The sequence below is a fragment of the Serinus canaria genome, chromosome 1A, assembly GCF_022539315.1.
Source record: "Serinus canaria isolate serCan28SL12 chromosome 1A, serCan2020, whole genome shotgun sequence".
Lineage (NCBI taxonomy): Eukaryota > Metazoa > Chordata > Aves > Passeriformes > Fringillidae > Serinus > Serinus canaria.
Window position 1 is genome coordinate 47043138 of NC_066314.1, and position 19719 is coordinate 47062856.

Below are 19719 nucleotides of genomic sequence, written 5' to 3' on the forward strand. Positions count from 1 at the left end.
ATAGCTGCTTTGCAGACTTTTACTATGCTTAGCAATTAGTAGTGCTGTGTTAGTGATTCGAGGAACCTTGCATAAAACTGTAATTGGGGTGGGGACATATCACATGCATGCATAAATATTTACCCTTGTATTCTATACTTTTTGTCTTAGCCATCTACTCATTTGGCATGAGCAGGTCATTATTTTCAGAACATCTAGAACAGAAAACCAAAAAAGTTAACTATAATTATGCAAACATCTTGGTTTCTCCATTAGTTTCCTCTGGACCTCTCTCAGTTTATGACCTCTCTTGTTGGGATGCAAAGTCTAGATTTCAGCAAGTCTCTGTAAACACATTCTGGTTTAAGGAACTGTGCTTTACCGACCTGCATTACTAATGCTACTGATGGAAGGAAAGTACAACCATGGTGACCAGATTTTAGAGAGCAATTCCACTGCCTGAAAATGATACTCTCCGATAGGCTGCTTCTGATCTCGGTCTCCACCAAGACAACCAGGATTGGGGCAGGAATGGTCTGTAATGCCTTTTCACATCCCAGCAGTCTCTCAGCAGTCTCTCAGCTTGCCCTGTCTGTGGACTGGAGAGGGAGGCACAGAGATGATAGGAAGGGCCAGCTGTGCGTGCTGGAAGCCATGCCCAGGGATGGCCGGAGCCAGATCCCACAGCACTGGGCCAGCGCTGGCCCAGCACACCCAGCGCCTTCCTACAGTCACAGGCTGTGCCCCTTCCACCTCAGCTGATCCTTGCTCCTGCTCCTTGCCCTGTTGGGGCCCCCGCCCCCCCACACTCCCTGCCATGTTCCGAAATCTCCGGAGGCACTGATGTCCTGAGCTCCGGTTGCCAGGCAACGCCGAGTTCCTCACTCTTTGCCAGGGACTAGGTCCCGCAGAGGCTGCCGTGGCCGTGGGTCCCTGGGGCTCCCTCCATAGGCTGTTGTCCATAGCCCAGGCCACATTCCCTGCGCTGCCCTACGTGGTTATGAGACCACTGGCCACTCCGCGGCTCTGAAAAGCACAATGAGAATATCTCGTTCATAGTTTTGTTCACTAGAAGCAGAACCTGGGCGTGCAGGTGGGATGCACTACCCAATAGCATGCACCCCACTGTGGTCACGGTTCAGCCAACAGGCAGATGTGTTAGTTCCATGAATGTCATACGTTGGCAGAGTTAGTTTTATCTGAGGGGACTTCAGGGAATTGAAGAGTGTTTGCACATGGGCGTGCACACGCCTGTGGAGGGTCAGAGAGGAGACATCACGAAGGGATCATCTGGGATGGGAAATAAACCCCTAAAAGCATTTGGTTTCCTTTTCTAGAAAAACTACACTTACCATTTACCACTCCACCAGTGAATTAGCAAGTAAGTAGTGTGTAAAACCATGGTTGTAATCCTTGGCAAGAAGCAGAATGGTATAAGGGAAACTCAAAACCCTTCTTGCAAATTGACTTTACTTTTGAGTAATTTGAAGAAGCCGCTTTAAAATTAGAGGGGCAAGGGCACTTAAAAAGACACCAGCCCGCAAAGCACAAGAAACTTATTCATTCAAGCAAAATCTGAAACAGCACAAACCTATGACCCCTTTGCAACATGTAGGTGGCTTTCCTGGATAAACAGCTTCACCTCCTTTTCAGTATAATTGTAGGGTAACTTCAGTTCTTACAGTTTTGATGGATACATATAAAACAACTTTGGTTTTCTGCTGTTGTTCCAATGCTTTGTGAAGGTTTGTGAATTGGTAGCTACATAGTTCTTCACTGTTTTGCTGTTGGGTCACCAAAACTGTGACTGAACCTGCTTTTTCCTCAGCTGAGAAGCTCTGAAAAGTTTCACATGTCTGGTAGAAGTGGAAAACCATGGACACACTGGCAAAGAGTAAGGCAAAAGAGATACCAGAACCTGGAGTTGAGAGATACCAGAACCTGGAGTTGCTGGAGCAGGTGAAACACAGACGTGCCTTGAGGACACATCTCAGAAATAAATGGGCTGGACATTAGCAGGAGGGTAGAACAAAATGCAGAAATACACAGAAGACTGTAAAGAAATGGGCCTAAAATCTTCAGTAACCAGAAACGGGGTGATGATTTACCTGAGGGTTTCATTCCTTTTGGTCAGAATTTTGTCCCCTGATGGTGACTTGTGACCAGTTTCCAATACAATCTCAAAATATATTTTTGTGGGTCAAGTCTTGGGGACAGGACTGAAAAAGTGATTATGAAGAGGAGGATGCAAAGAAAGAAAAGGTAATTGAATAAATTTTATTAGTTAAGCAGGATTTAACAGATATATTCTTTCAAAATATATCAAATATTCAAGTGGTATTTCTGCAAATTATTTCTGTAGTTGTTCAAGTCTGTTGTTAATCAAAGACTGTGTGGAAGGTATGTTATTTCAAGTGTTGTGATATATTTACTTTCTGTCATCTATCACACAAAACCTTTTATTTTGGAATCTTACAGTGTTACTGAGGTCACACAATGAGTATTTATTGGTTTAAAAATGTCTTTATTTTCAATGAAATAAATGTTAATGTTTTTATTAAGTGGTACTAATACAATACAACTGAAAGTAATGCATAATTTTCTTTCACAATAAATTCTAAAGAGTAGCATTGGCATCTGAAAGTTGGGTGAAAACGTAAAATAAAGCGTGAATTTGCTCAAAGATATTATAAGCATTTAGAATGTGCTGTTGAATCACAGAATCCTAGAAGTGTTAAGGTTGGAAAATACCTCTAATATCAAGTCCAACCTTTAACCCAGCACCACCACATTCACCACATTCACCATTAAACTATGTCCTCAAGTGAGTAGCAGCACAACATCTGGCATATATCTATGGGGTTTTTGCACGAGCCATTTCTCTTCCTCCAGCTCCAACAGGGAGATTTTTCCTGCAGAAAAGACTGTGTTACAAATATGGTTCTACCCTATCATAATGAAGAAACTGAGAATGATGAGAAAATGTTTTGTTGTGAATTTTTCTAAGTCATTCACCTCATTTTGAGACAAATGAGCTACATTTGAAAAGATTATTATGTTAATAATTAATATTTTGACTTACATGATGAGCTATGTCAAGAAGACATTAAAATTCCAATTTGTAAGATAGAGCAGAAAAAGAGAAACAAAGCAAGAACCTGTACCACCTTGTGTTAAAACGAACAAATATTTCAGCATTTTTATCAAAAGACAAAAATAAAGGAAAATACATTATTTATTATACAGTAATAACTTTGGGTTTTCTTAATTTAAGATAGGAAAGGCAGAAAGATGTTTTAATTTTTGTACTGCTCATTTCCCAATCAATTCTAATGGGCAATAAATTGATGTTCCTCAAGTCAAGTCTGTTTTCCAAGTAGTAGTACCTGGTAAGAGATTTCACTGTCTATCTTGACTGTCCTAAGCTTGTCCACCCTGTTTTTTCCAATTGGTCCTGTTCAAGAGGGGGAGTGAGAGATCAGCTGGGTGTTAAACAAGGCTAAGCCACTAGTTTTGCTGTCCAACATGTGGTTGAAGGAATTAGAGATAATGACAGTAATTGGGAGAGGCAATCTACAAAACTTGAACTGGACAATGCCAGGGAGTGGAGTAATTTGGGGGAGCTTTTTTTTCATGTTGAAAATTAGTTTTGTGGAGAATGGGGATTAATGAATATTTTAATGACAAAAGTATCTGTGATTTCAGGTTCCTGTATCATACGGAATGTCTCCATAAGAGGCCTTTGCTACAGAGGGATAAAATTTTTTCTATACGTACATGTTAGTTTCTTAGACAAATTCTAAGTTTTCTCGTCAGTGGCTCCTTCTTTCCACCACTTCCTTCCTTATTTCTGCCACTTCCTTCCAACACTTCCTTCAGCCACGTCCTTCCTTCCTTCCTTCCTTCCTTCTTCCTTCCCCTTCCTTCCTTCCTTCCTTCCTTCCTTCCTTCCTTCCTCTTCTTCCTTCCTTACCTTCCTTCCTTCCTTCCTTCCTTCCATTCCCTTCTTCCTTCCTCTTCCTTTCCTTCCTCAGTCCTTCCTCCTTCCTTTCCTTCCTCCTTCCTTCCTTCCTTCCTTCCTTCCTTCCTTCCTTCCTTCCTTCCTCCGCCACTCTCTTCCTTCCTGTTCGCAGTCGCCATACTTGAAGTTCCAGATCCTCCTTCCGCCACTACATGCTTTTCACATCCCCTTCTCTAAGGTTCAAGAAATATAGCATGGATCGAAAAAACTCGGAAATCCCAAAAGGAAAATCCGCCACTTGTTGTCCATTCCTATGAACCTTCCTATATCCATCCATATTCCTCCTTGACACTGTACCTTAATCCTAGTCCGCTCCTTACCTACCTCCTGTCCTCCTTCCAAGTGATATCTTCCTTACCTGAGAATTCCGACATTCGCGTCGTCCTTCCTTATCCTTAGGCCCTATAGTGATTAGTCCGTAATACCCGCTTCCGTGCTTCCGCGTCCTCTACCTTCCTCCTTAGCCTTCCTTCCTCGCTATGCCTTCCTTCCTTCCTCCTTCCTCCTTCCTCCCTCCCCCTTCCTCCCGCCACTCCTTCCGCCAATTCCCTCCGCCCTTTTTCCCTTCCTCCCTTTCCACCCTTCCTCCTTCCTTCCTTCTTTCCGTCCGTTCCTTCCTATGCCTCCTTCCTCCTTCCTCTCCTAGTCCTCCTTCCCCTTCCTTCCATTCCCTTTTTTTCCTTCCTATCCTGTCGCTCCTTCCTTCCCCTTCCTTCCTTCCTTCCTTCTTCCTTCTTCCTTCCTTCCTTGCTTCGCTTGCCTTCCTTCCTTCCTTCCTGCCTTCCTTCCTTCCTTCCTGTCCTTCTCTTCCCTTCCTTCCTTTCACTCCCCTGTAGTCTCTCCTTCTGCCACTTCCTTCCTTCCTTCCACCCCTTCCTTCCTATCCTGTCCTATCTTCCCCTTCCCCTTCCTGATTGCGTCCTTCACCCACTCCTCCGCCACTAACGAGCACCTATCTTGATGAACGTGAGGAAGTAACTTCCTAACTTGCGACGGAAAGGAAGAAGAATTAACCGAGTCCATGTCAAACGTGGATCGGAAAATCCAAGACGACAGACAAGGTCCCATGTAGTCGACAGGCCCCTAGCAACAAAACTAATCCTTAAAGGAAAGCCTCCCTCACCGAGGGATACTTACAAACTTCCCCCGACAGAGCCTATCCTGATCGCCTCGTCCAAGGGCTCGACATCCGCTATTCCTAACCCACCCCCCTCGCGGGGAAGCTCTCTTCAATGTGTCCGGCTACCTATGAGGAGTGAAGTAATAGTCGATTTATAGTCCTTCCACCGCCCCTTAGTCGTTCCGCCGAGAGCTCCCAGGCCGTAAATACGCACTCCCATGTACAATCAAGCCGCGGGGTCCCAGTCTCGCTCCTCCTACTTGCCTGCAATTCCTTCACTTCCTACCTTACCTTCCCTTTCACCGTTCTCCTTCCTTATAATCTACACTATCCTTTCTCTAGTCCTAGGTGTCCTATACAGATAAATGAAACCTTCACCACTGTCCCTTCTTCCTTCCTTCCTCGCTTACCTACTCCTTCCTTACCTGAAATATCCTTCCTCATCCTTAGCGCAGGATGTGTTATTATTTCCCCTTCCCTTTCCTTTCCTCCCCTTCCTTCCTCCTTCCTCTCCCTTCCTCCCTTCCATCCTCTCCACTTCTCGCTTCCACTTCCACCGCCCCTAGAAGTATGAGAAGCTGGAACGAAAAAATCCCTAGATGACGTCCCACAGGCAGTCCAAATCTCACTTACGTGCTATTCCATAAACGTAACCTAAGAGGAGGGAGTGGTAGGACATCCTCTCGACGGCTTCCTCCCATTCCTTAATACCTTCCTTCCTACCTGTACCTTGTCCCTTACCTAGAGGGGTCACAATCCTGTCCTGTCCTGATCATTCACTGCAGTTCCTCAGAGCGTCCATCGTAGAGTGGATCCGTTCCCCTATCCTTGACATCCTATCCATATCCGATCCTCCTAATATCCCTTTCCTCTCCTTCCTTCCGTTCCTACCAGTCCTTCCTTACCTATCCTTCCGTATGAACCTGTTTGACCTAGTCCATGATCACGAAAGGCAAGGCAGGTAGGGGAAAGAGGTCCTCGAAACGTCGTCCTTCCGCCACTTCCTTCAACCCACTCAAACAGACAAAGGGAAAAGGAGAAAAATTAATCGGGAATCCTTCCATTCGCATCAACCCTAGATCGACTTCCTAAAAAGTCCTTCCCTTATCGCTTCCGCCTTCCGATCCTTCCGATTCAATGCTTACGCATATCAAGAATCCCTTCCTTCCTGGATCGCTGATAGTCCCTTTACCTGTTCCTACACTCACATATCCTTCCTTCCACTCCCACAGTAGAGGGGGTACAATTTAGAAGGGATCCAATTCACTATTCCCATCCCACCTAGTTAAAGAAAAAAAAAAGTACCGAGAGTCCTGTCCACGTCCAATTCCTTCCTGATCTTCCTCTCGCAAAGCCCCTATCCTTCCTGATCCTAATCCTTTAAATCTCACAATCCTCACCTGGTGGAGATGGGTTAAGGCAAAATACTAAGGGCATAAGATGATATAATAGTAACCACATATAACGCCGCCTAAACCCCTACCCTACGAGGGCTTATATGAGCATATACACTTAAAGGAGGTCCTACTTAAAAGACCTCGGTTCCATCCTTCCAGTTCCTTTCCCATTTCCTTCCTTCCCTTCCATCCTAACGAAAATCCTTCCTGTCCTTTTCCTATCCATGAATACCTTCCCCTTCGCTTCCTCTTCTAACAATGGACTGTCCTTTCCCTTCGCTTCCACTTCCCATTAATCCTTCACACCCTTGCCGTCCGTAGTCTGAGGGTTCCGTTGCGCCTATCCTTGCACGTTCCTTAGTATCCATCCTTCCCCTGCCCCTTACGAGCCACTTCCTTCCCTTCTTCCTTTCCTTCCTTCCTAAATACCTTCCTTCCCCTTCCTTCCTTCCTTACTATCCGATCCTTCCGTGAAATCGCTTCCATATCCCTATATACACGTACCTTCCCTTCCGTCCTTCCTCCCTATCACTATCCTTCCATGCCTTCCGCCTTCCTAATGCACTATTCCTAAATCCTTCCTTCCCTCGCTTCCTGACCTTCCTTCCGTCCTTCCCTTCCGCCACTTTCCGCCACTTCCAGCCACTTCCGCCACTTCCTTTCCTTCCCTTCCTCCGCCACTTCCTCCGGCCACTTCCTTCCGCCACTTCCTTCCCCTCCGCACTTTATTCCGCCACTTCCTTCCGCCACTTCCTGGTATTTCCGCCACTTCCGCCACAGAATCCAATTCTCATCTTCCTTCGCGCCCCTTCTCCTTCTTCTTTCTCCCCGCCTTCCTTCCTTCCGCCACTTCTAATCCGTCTGCCACTTCCTTCTGCCTTCTTCCCTTTTCCTTCCTTCCTTCTTCCCCTTCCTTCCTTCCGCCACTTCCTCCCCGTCCTCCCTCCCCTCTCTCTTATTCGCTACTTCCTTCCACCCCTTCCTTCCTCCCTCCCTCCCTTCCGCCTCTTCCTTCCGCCACTTCCTTCCGTCACTTTTTTCCTTCCGCCACGTCTTTTCTTTCTCTCTTCCCAACATTCTGTAGAAATCACCTAAACTTATTCTACTAAGTAATGGAAATTAAATGGACAGTTAAGTAACAGCATGGTAACTGCCAATAGGCAGTGCTGACTCCTCCATTTGTTGATGACTTTAATCAGAACCAGTGAATATCATGTGTTTTGGTTAATTGCATGACTCAATATTGGAAGAACGGTTGGATATTATTTAAGCTAAATTTATACAAGAAATATTCATCTTTGTTTACCACATAACAAAAGCCTACAGGAGGAAGTAATGACAAAGTACTCAGAATATTGCCAAAAAATACGAGATGACAACATAAATTAGGAAGAGGCTTTAAAGGAAGTCAATGTCTTCTAGCAAAAACAGTGGCCAACTTAATACAGAAAAAAATCAAAACTTGATGGGGTTTTGTTAGAAATATGATTGCTGTTTTAGGTTTGTACAAATACAGCAATGTTTAAGTTATCCTTCATTTCTACTTTAAGCCATCATGGAGAAAATTCAACGCAAGCTGGAAATACAGACGTAACAAAACTGATAATTATAAGTAAATAAATCCAAACAAGCTCTTTCTTACATTCCACCCTTCATGACAGCAAATATTTTATTTAAAAAGTCTCCAGCAAGTCTGTAGAAGGTTGATCATACTGGGATTGAAGAAAAAAAAAAAGACCTTTTAAAATACAATTGAGATAATGAGATACCTCAAGTCCCAGTTATTATGTAATTAACATCATCTTGAAAAGTTCACTGCTGCTAAGCCCAAGTATTTTACCTTTCAAAGTTGTTACTAAATCACTCTGCATCTGATTCTTCACTGGCAATTTCCTCCAGATACACATAATTTATTGAGACATACCACTGCAATTAATTAACCCATGAGTCTTCCACTTTCTAGAAGGATCTAAAGCAGGTCTGACATTGAAAAAAGCCTAAGGCTTTTTTCTGAGCTGAGAATAAGAAAACTGAGAGAAGAATGATTCACCCTGAGGGTAAGCCTTTTTACTAGTATATTTCTGTTGCTCAACATTCAAGGTCAGTGTTTTTTCATTTATTTTTCATTTATTTAGACTAAGTTAGGATAGACAAAAATCAGCCCACACATTTCAGATGATTTGCAGATGAGATGATCAGTTTATTTACTGAAAACATCCAGTATGCATCTAGTATGTCTGAACATTCCAGACATGTTCAGACAGATTCCTTCTAACAGGTCAAAATGTATTCCCAAGAAGGAATCATATCAAATATTCCTTACATTTCTTTACCCAATTCTAAAAATACTGATATTGGATAAAACTCAATGAGACACATATTCAGAAAACTGTGTAGTTTAGCAATAAAGCATCCTGCATCTAAGAAGTATAATGGGAGCTAAAACTGAGTACTAATTTCTCAACTTGTACTGCAATAACAATGCTCCTTTTACCTGATTACTTTTTATTACTTGTCATTTTTAGAGGGAGAAAGACATCTTCCAAAGCAAGCTACTCCTAGAGCAATTTTCCTGAAGTCATGGAAAGAGAACTGTGTTCAGGAACTAAGTTTCAGTCAACACAATGGCAACCAGCTTATTTCATGGCCAAATGAATACTTTTAGTGATTATAGCCTGTATATTAGGTACCGGTTTTACAACTGGGTTTCCCAAGTTTCTCATATCAAATGAGACAATACGAGACAAGCGATTCCTTCCAAAAAACATTCCTGATTGGTGCTCAGAATTGACTGTATTTTTAGATTGTATTGGAAAGGATGTTCATTTAATAGATTCCAGTTGTCAATTACATCACATTTTGTAAAAATCACTTTTTCTTTCAAAGTCTGATAGACTTTTTACTAGATGTTAAGCACAAAAATTGACAGATACTTGCCTGTATCTCAAAATACTGGTAATTTAGTAGAACAAATTTTAAAAGCTGCAAAAACATGGTTTTGTCACTAATTGGACTTTGCTCTTACCACTGAACCATACAAATATCACTGCTACAGAGTAAGATTTTCTTATTAAAACCAGAAATTAGGTTAGCTATAATTTGTTAAGGTGGAGGCAGAAGGTAGCAAAGTGAGAGAGGACAATTCAGTTGAAAAAAATGACTGGAAGGTGTTTAAACTAAATATGTCTGCTCAGCAAATAAATTAGTTAGTTACTACACCAAAGTCACAACAAAGTTTGATCAAAAACAGCTGAGCAGGAGAACATTTATTTCATAATTAGTAAAATTTATTTTTAAAAACTATCATAAAATCAGAGAGGAATAGAGAAGACTTAGGAATTTCCCCCAAATCCTCTTATTAGCCTTAAAGATAATAGATAATAACAGCATATTTTACAAAATTCACATTACAGGAAGGTACTTAATCTACTGTGAAAAGTAACCTAAGTGCAAATGTCTCAACTAGCTTTAATTCATTAGAGGAAAATTTCTTAAAGCATTTTGGTTATATTCTCCATGTTTCTGCTTTTTGTTCTTAAAGTTAATATATTTAAAAGATTTATAAAATGTTTAACATAAATTCATAGATGTAATTAAGGTTTTGTATTAAAAAAAGGTGCCCTTGTATGAAAAAGGAATTTTAAAAGCTTTCTGGTTTTCTTCACCAGAAAGTTAATGTGCAATTACTTTATCAGTGACATTTTAAGCCATCACAGTGAAATTCTTGAAGACTGAAATCAGAGAAACGTTAATGTTGGAAAAGACCTCTATGATCAGCAAGTTAAACCATTAACGTAACAGTGCCAAATCACAGATCGGGTTGTCAGATAAGGATTTATGTTTTCTTACCAAAAATGTATCTGTTACTGAAATTATTTTCTGGTATTATGGTGTTTCTTTTGACCCGTGTAAGAATTGTTTATAATCAGATAAATTTTAATCATTCCATCCTATTAGGCAATTAATATGTAAGAAATACTGATTAACCTAGTGATTTACCAAAAAACAAATAATGTAAATCTTACTGGCTCAAAAGTGTCATCCATGTAGCAAAGTGAGGTCTTTAAATACATGTTCTCCAGTAATTATTTAAAATTACTGGAAAGAAAATTGCTTTTTTCCTCTTATATTTCTTACGATCATCTTATATTTCTTATGATCATCTTTTGTTTTTATTAAAAGTCAGCAGTTATCTTTACAAAAAAAGTACATTTTCCTATTGAGAATTGTGCCTTTTTTTATGCATCACTTTCCTTTCTTCCTTTTAGCATTCCCACTGTGACCCTGCAATGTCTCCATTAACAATTACAAAATCATATGGGGAGAGTTAATATTTTGAAAATATTCATGGTGTTAATATCACACTTCTACCACAATCTGACAGATAGAGAAAAGGATCGTGCAATCAGATTTCTAGTGATATTCCTAGGTTGGAAGCTGTCCTATAACACTACCTGGAAATAAGAAAGCTAAATAGTGTATACAGATTTTAAGCCTTGAGTTCATTGGAGAATTGGAAATCAAGAAGAAATTTTCTGTTGCACATGACATCTTAAGTCCATTGGAATATATTTTTTCTCTGTTTATCATTACAATGCTTAAACACATTAACAGAGTAATCAGACAGGAAACTAGATAGATATCTACTTTCTTGTGATGTTAAAGTTCTGTATCTTGTAATTTAATTCCAGTGCACTGTTTGCTTTGCACACTCCTTTTACAGCAAAACCTTCACATCTTGCAAATAGAGAGAAGTTGATGAAGTTGTGGTTTTCTAAAAGTTTTATTTCAACCTTCTTCTTGCAAAGATGCCGAGCAATATAAACTGATACTATTGCTTTTCAAATTTATGAACAGTCATAGGAAGAGTGACTGACAAAAATCTGGACTTCCATTTCCTCAAATTCCTAATCTTGTAATTCAATTATCTTTTCTTCAAATTTAAGCATACAGTCCTACTACCACTGCTGGTATCTGAAATGCCACAGCAGGGCACTAACTTGCTATAACACTACATTAATCCAACTTCCCTAACTCCTCTTCATGCCAATTCCTCAGGTCCTGTCTGCTTGTCAGAGAGAAGAGATTGGTGCCAGCTCTTGTTCTTAACTCTCTCTTTACTACTGAATTGTACTACATTGAACAAAACTACATTGCCGTAATGGCTTCTGCACTAAATTAAGTTTGGAATAATGCGAGTCGTTATTCAAAGAGATTATAGAGATTGAAGAGACTCACAGTCTTCTGAAAACTCACCTTTTAGCCAGAAAGCATTCAATCCTGATTGATTCCCAAAGGATTTATATGCAAGGACCCTGCAAAAGTGCTCACCAGAAGTGAATTTACAAGTTAAACAACAGGCATGGCTAGGAACTGCTCACTTCTGGGTAGTTCTGGCATCTACTTTCTGAAAATCCTTGTTCTGTGTACACAAAAGCTCAAAAGACTCAACTTCAAATTCATGTATCCCTTTTTCAAGACAAAATATTTCACCATGGCACTGTAGCTCAACAATGAAAGTTTAAGACATTATGGTTACAGGTTTCTGTCACACTTTCTCTTAGAAACTGTCATGCCTGTAGCAAAGACAGCAGAGGAAGATGCATGTTCCCATTTCAGCAGTTCAAGTTCCAGATTAGAACCCCTTCTTAAAGCCCTGTTGCAGATGTGTTTGCAAATTTATCTGCACTTGTACATTTTCTTGTTTCATTTTGGCTGTGCAATGGAAACATGTAGCAGGGAGATCAGGCAAATCACTGGGAATGGAGGAACCCTAAACTACTGCCCCTCAATCTGTTGAGCAATACTTTCAGTGCAGGTAGCTCAGTGTGTAGCTGCAGTGCAGCTGCAGATTGAGCTCTGGGGGACAGGAGCTCCAGAGGAGCAAGAGGCTGTGAAGTGGTGGCAACCCTTTGCACAACAATGGAAGCAAAGGGCCTGTGGCATTGGCCATGTGATCGGGACACTCAGAGACATGGCAGGAGCCAAGGACTCAGCTGGAATACCTCAGACTATAGTGCACATAGAATGAGAGGGTATAAAAGCCCAGGGCTTCCTTTGTTCAGGATCCCTCCACCAAGGTCCCAACTACAGCTCTGATTCTGTTGTTGCACTGTTATTTTATTAAGGATCCAGATATTGGAAACTCTGCTATTGGAAGCTTGGGGTCAAACCAGTAAGGAAACCTGGTCTAACTGTGAGAGTGTGGGGAGGGTAGGGAGTCAAGGGGAGCACCCATTGGTTGCTGGAGCTGTGAGGGTGAGGCAGCTTCAGTCCCAGCTTTGGTGGTGCAAGTGTGACCGCCAGAATGGTTCGTGGACAGTCACACAGGAAAGTTTCTTTAGCCCATCCACCAAGCACTCCTGACAGGACTCTCACGAGGGCTGTGTCATAGACACTGTTTCACAACATACCTGCACAGAGAAACCTATTGACCAGCCTGGTCCATATATGACTGACAGAAATTTTATCCATATTTATCTTAATTTTCAAGAAAACAAATAAAAATGCTGGTTTTCACACCTTCAGTTCAAGAAGAATGTGACCTTTCTTTGCCTTAACAGAGACAGAACAGGATTCTCTACTACCACCTTAGCAGGGGACTGGTACTTCTGACGAGAAGTCTACACCATGCCCTTCCATGGGCACAGCCACGGGTTTCTCTCCTAGACCTGACCCACGCCTCATGGCACAGACCACCTATGCTCAGTTCTGCCTTTGGCTGTGGTACAAAGAACACCAAGTTCCAGCTCATGTCAAAGCAGGCCATGCGTCTTTCTCCCCCATGCCACATGCAGAAATGGAGGGTGGATGGGTAATGGCCACTTGTGGTTTTGACCTGAGGCTCACCCAGGATAACCCATGTGCTTCAGGTTTACCTAAAAGCAGAGCAAACAGGCACCCTTTGGTTTCTTGGCACTCTTGAACCTCAATGTGCGTTATCAAATTACTCCAAACCTCTGGGCTTTGGTCAGGCACAGCCCCAGCTCACAAACGGGACACGAGGTGCGATAAGAGATAAGCAGTGAGCATTGCAGGTCACTGATAAAGCAGCCTGGCGGATTGCAGGCGGGCTTTCGAAGGTGTCAGAGAAGCTGCAGGGCCATGTAGCCTGAAGCTCCTGTGGCGGGAAGCTACGAGAGGGAAGGGAGGGAAGGAGAAAGGAAGTGAGGGAGGTAGGGCTGGCTGCTCCCGGCACCGCCCTTTGGTGCGCCACAGCGCCCCCTAGCGGCAGCGGCCGCGGCGCGCCCCGGCGCTTAATGTGCCTTCCTTTGCACGGCTGCGAGCCAAGGGGCGGAGCCACTGCTCATTTAAATATCACGGAGGCTTATTTGCATGCCTCCAAGATGGCCAGCCCTGCGATTGGCCGGTTCCGGAGCAGCCCCCCAATGCAGGCCCCTGTGCCCACGGAGGAGGAGGGGCCAACTGAGAGAGGGGAGGAGAGATGGGGTTCATTTGCATAGCGGCCCGGCGTGTGGTGACGGGGGGAGGCGGTGTTGGCGCCCGGAGCGCGTTGCGAGTTTGAATCCACGGCGGCGGCGGCGCCGGCGCCGGCGGCTGCTCGGGCGGGAGCTGCCGCGGGACGTGAGGGCGCAGGTACATCGGGGCGCGCTCGGGGCGCGGGGGCCGGGCGGGCAGGGCACGGCACGGCACAGCGGCGGCTGTGCTCGCTGGTCCGCGCGGCGGCTGCAGCGGCTGCATCAACAGTGCGCATGCGCCGGGAAGCTGCAGCGCTGTACACGCGCATGCATGGGAGCACGTGACCCGGCTCCAATGCAGCGGCGGTGGCGCGCGTGCGCGTCCCCGTTGCTTTCGCGCGTTGGCGGCGGCTGCGGCGGCGCGGGCACAGGTGGGTCTGACGGGGGCGCGCACCGGGAGCAGCGGGCACCCGCCTGGGCGCGACTCGACTCACGCGGCCCGGGCGAAGCGAGCGAGGTGAGGCGCGTGTTTGGGTGGGACAGGGGCGCGTCCGGCGCCTCGAGAGCGTTTCCTCGCTCCGTGCCGGAAATGGGGTGGCGTCGTCTGGCCTGGGTAGTGCTGGGCGCCGCCGGAAAGGGCCGCACCGGCGCGGCGGGCATGGGACGTCGCAGCGCGTGGACTGTGGATGGCATGAGGGGAAAGTGGTGGTGTTCCTACACTGGCAGGAACCAGGGCACCATATTTGTACTTTACGGATATCCTTGTTCCTTGGATACAAACAGTTTCTGTATGGGAACCGTGAAGGCCGAGTTGTGCTTACTCCTGTGAGGCCACCAGTAAACAAGGCCCAAGTGGCTTCTCGAGGTGTCATGGCCGCCCCCAGCAGGCAACATGGCGAAAGAGTCTAAGCCATGTGCTAAGTTAAAGAAGCTACATTCTAACCTTTTTCATAAGCTAAAATATTTTTAATATCAAAACTTTTCACAGTTAAGTGCTTTTTTTCTTTCATTCTGAGGCCTGGTGTAGCTCTGCCCTTGAGTAGTTTGTTTTTCTAGCAAATCCATCTTTCTGGATTTTGCAGTCATTGGCAGGTATTCAGTGGAAATGCTGATAGTAAGATATTTTGTTGCTTAACAGTAATCTTGAAATCATTCTAAGTATGTCACATGACTGCAAGCCTTACCATAGATAGACTTACTGGAAAAATTGGATGGAAATGTTGGTGGAAAATTACCTGTTTAAAATAAGGGGGTGAACAGCTCTGCTATTCCAGGAAGCAGTCAGTGAGCTTAAAAATGCAAGCTTTAGCCACAGAAAAACGTCACTTTACGCATCTAGATACTTGTGATGCTAACCAGCGGAAGTAAGAGCACGTTAATGTTTGTTTACTATCCCAAACTATACAAGGAAATGCAGCATTATTATGCATAGGTTTATTAGAAGTTAATCCTGCAAGATGAAAATATTTTACAAGCATGCTCTTTGTCTCTCTTTTGCAAGTTAAAATATAGGCTTGCGTTTGTTACAGTTCATAATGCTTACATTCGTATTTTCAAAAGCAGAAGAGTGAAGAATGTTCTTGAGCTCTGCTTAAATGTGGAGTGAATAAGTTAATACCTATAATAATGAAATACCTATACACTTATCAGCTATCAATGTAAAAAATAAGTGGCTTTCTAATTAGGTGCTGATTTTTTCAGTCCTACAGGAAGGTATGAAGGAGAGTGTGACTGCAGATATTAAGAATTTCTTGGAGGGGAAGAAACCAAACACAAAAATCACTGCTGTTTGATACATGTTCTTGGGTAGGTAATTTCTCAGTTTCAGATCTATGAAATGGGGCTAATGATTGTTATCAGGCCAGTTGTAAAATAAATTTGCTGATAACTGCATGATGATTTATGCAATCCTCATGAATCGTGGTAACTGCACCCACTATTTATTCTTGACATATGACAATTTTTATTTTATATGCTCCAGAAGTACCAAGTTAAATTTCTATGTCTGTATAATCTAGGGAGCATTATATTAACAATTTTGGGTTCTTGTTATAATTTTAGTTTAGAGAACTTAGTATGTTGCTTGGAGTAAACATTTCTATCAGCTGCAACCTTTCTACCAACTGTAGCAGTGCTGAGCTGGTGCTTTCTGTGATAATATGGAACAGTGTTGTATTTCGTTGTATGAAATAATTTAGCAAAAGTGTGTTGGATGTTATGAAACTTACCACAGCACCATTCATTAAGTGATACAACAATAATTATAGGCATCAATTGTTATTTTGCTGACTTTTTTGTGAGACCGTTTATCTTCTACCCCATTGGTAGTCTGTTTTCAAGAAGATGCTGATTCCAATAGATATGCATATAAGTTTTGCCACATTTCTTGTACCTTTATAAGCTGCGGCCTGTATTATTGTGCTCATTTCACTAACTTACACAATCAACATTTACTATAGTACGTGAATTTCTCTATAAAAGCTCCTTTAGTAATGCTTCCCTCGGGGACATAAAACGCCTAAGCATATGCTTTCCTGCCATCATGGAAGGTGATTCTGCCAGCCAAGAAAGAGCCTGAACAACTTAATAAAAGTCACTAGTTAATAATTAAATACTGATTTTACAGAATTAAGTGCAAATAGAAATGCTGTACGTGTTCAATGAATTTTAAAATACTGATTTGTCATTAGTAACTTGATTTTCATTTTCCTTGTATTTGCATGTGTTTCCTGATATAAACTAGAAATATTTTTGCCATGAAAAGGAGCTGACTAAGCCAAATACTGTATTTTGTTTTCAAAATAAGGGGAGGAAAAAAATTTCATTCCTCACTATCTAGATGTTTTAACGGTATAACTATTTATTAGTTTATCTCAACTTAGTTGTCAAAAACTATACATATGGGGAAAATGTCAAGTTCGTGCATGGAATGTAAGCAGTAAGGCCAAAAGATCCTTTAGACCAGTATATTCTTTTTACTTAGTAGTTTGCACATTAATGTTTTGTGGGTTTTTTTTCTATTTGTTCTACTCTGAATGTTTTTTTCTGTATTATGGGTTAGTTCCGTCTTTAAATTATGATTTTATTTTGGGAGTTACAGCAATGACATGTGTTCATTGCAATTTTCATAAGGGGTAATAAATGAAGAAAGTAAGCTGCAAGTTACAAAACTGTTATGTGAATATGGGAAGTTGGGATTTTTTTCCCCTCCCTGATGTGTTTTTATTTAACACTGCTCTTAAATACAATGAAATGTAATATTATTTTTGAGAAACATATCTCATTGGTCTCCTTGGTTTTCTCTAGTACATGACATTCCTCTGAGAGATTGGCCTATTCACATAAAATAAGTGGGAGTTTGTAAACTGGTCAACAAAAATGCTGCTTTCATGATGTGTATTTGTAGTCCCGGTGTTTCAGTTCTATTCACTGCCCTGTGTGTACTGCATGAAAAAGTTCTTCTAGTTCTACTGTACTGTAAGCAGCTGTTTATCAAGCAGCACTGACTTATCCAAATACAGGATGGGGTGTGTAAGATAGGGCTGTTGTGTGTGGCAAGTTTTTCTTGGTGTTTTGTTTTTTTGGGGTTTTTTTTGGGGTTTTTTTTGACAGTTCATTAAAAGCAGAAACTTAGGTTGTTTCCTGAAGTTATATTTTTCTGGTCAAGTCAGATAACTGTAGAATATCTTGATCTCTGAATATGGTTTAGATATGAGTTGTGTAATACCTAATATTCAATATTTCTCTACTCTGGCTTTGGTTTAGATACTAAAGCCTATTGGATGATGCCAAAGGAAGTAACTTAAAATATTTTTAATTCTTGGGTAGGGGGATCTTGTGTCAACTTTTGAGTTCTGGTTATCCTCTTAAGAGAATAATTTTACACTGTATTGTGGGAATCTTAGTTTTTATTTGTCTGAAAACATTTTGTGTATTGTTGGTAGCATTTTTAGATTTTTTCATGTTTTGTTCGTGTTTAGGTTTTTCTAATTTTTTTCTCCATTTTGTATTTTTATAGTAATGGCAGTCAAATTCTTGATTTTGTACGTATAATGTGTAAGTTTGAAAACTTTTAACTGCAGTACAGTATCAGTCTACATTGACTGTAAAAGTGAGCATCATTTGTTGTAGATATAAAGTACTGACATTCATTATCTAAAAACTGGATCTTCAGAACGTATTAATATTTTACTGTGGCGAACCATGGAAGTGTGAAAGAAGAGTCTGCTTTGTTATTTTGGATTTTTTTTTTTTTAATCTTAAAATGCATATTCTGGTTTTAATGAATGCTCTAGTTCTTAGTACTGTTCTTCCTTGGCTGTTTGTCTGGAGATATATATCGGCCAAAAAGCATTCCAAAGTTGAAAGTAGATTTCTCAGTTGCATGTGACTTCTATGTAGCTTCGTATTTCATGCTCTCATCTGCTGTTTTATTAGATAGTGTTAAAAAAGCCAGAATATTTTAAGTGAAAAATAAGTCATAATCATAGAATGGTTTGGGTTGGAAGGGACATTAAAAATCATCTATTCCCATCTGCCCTGCAATGTGCAGGGAAACCTTCCACTAGACCTGGTTGCTCAGAGCCCCATCCAACCTGACCTTGTAAACTTAACACGGGTGAAGCATTCCCAGTTTAACCATCTCACAGTACAGTGCCTCACCACTCTCACACAAAGGGATTTTTTTCCTAATATCTTATGTAAACCTACTGGTTTTCAGCTTGGATCCATTACTTTTTGTTCTGTAACTACCTGACCTTGTAAAAAGTTTCTTTCCAGCTCTTTTGTAGATTCCTTTTATAAAGGTACCTACAGAGCCTTTTCCAGACTGAACAATCTCAGTACTCTCAGCATTTTTTTCTGGGGAGAGTTGATCCATCTCTCTAATCATCTTGGTTGCCCGCCTTTGGACTCACTGTTTCATGTCCTTTTTGTGCGGAGGACTCCAGAGCCATGCAGCTGGGGTCTCAGCAGAGCAGAGGGGCAGAATCCCTGTCCTCACTGTGCTGCCCATGCTGCTCTGGATGCAGCCCAGGATACAACTGGCTTTCTGGGCTGCAAGCGCACATTGCTGGGTCATGTCCAGCCCCGATCCACCTGCACCCCCCCAAGACATTCTCAGCAGGGCTGTTCACCATCTGTTTATCCCCCAGCCTGTACCAATACCAGGGATTGTGTTTACATGCAACTTTAGCATTACATGGAGGCATAATTTTCAGGCTCGCATAAAACTTTAAAATACGCGTAGATAAGGTTATTAAAGTGACGCTTACAAATTCTGCTAGGAGGATAGGTGAGTCTAACAAGTTTATTTTTCTAGTTAAACAGAAAAATTGCAGTGCAGATATGTGGCAAAAATTTCAAATTGTGCCACAGTCCTAAAAATTTTAAAAGAAGCCTGCTCATTTCTAGCACAGTAGTCCAGTTTTATGTGAACATGGATTGCCAGTTGTTCGTAGTAGTTCTTGGAAGACTTGTTGGTTTTCAATAAATCTAAAGCGTAGTAAACATCAAATATAATTATTAATTACTAGTTATTAGTAATTAATACCTGCAAACTTTGTGAAAACAAACAGCTGGAGTGAAGAGAGGCTACCAGTGTTGGCAGCGATGGAGCTTTGAAATTATGTGGTGTTTTGGGGGAGTAACTTGCTGTCAGTCAGTACATAGACCAGTGTCCAGTGTTCACTTGCTTGGTAGCAAGGCACCAGTGATAACCTGAATAAAAAGTAACAAGACAATGTTTATAATCTGTAGGAAATGTAGATTCGCTAGTTCCTTGTT

At 42.0% G+C, this 19719-nt stretch overlaps 1 protein-coding gene across 21 annotated transcripts in view; it reads left to right on the top strand.

The window, feature by feature from the left end:
- The first annotated feature begins 13875 nt into the window (after positions 1 to 13875).
- The window catches only part of ATF7IP (activating transcription factor 7 interacting protein), a 79361-nt gene continuing 73517 nt past the window's right edge, over positions 13876 to 19719 (top strand). For 3 of the 21 annotated variants that reach the window (XM_050970126.1, XM_050970127.1, XM_050970124.1), the window contains exons 1-2: positions 13880 to 14113; positions 15637 to 15741. The gene's annotated coding sequence lies outside the window, so the exon portion shown is untranslated. Of the gene's footprint in view, positions 14114 to 14160; positions 14453 to 15636; positions 15742 to 19719 lie in introns of those variants that run through there. The other 18 variants (XM_050970128.1, XM_050970130.1, XM_050970125.1 and 15 more) reach the window with 11 other exon arrangements.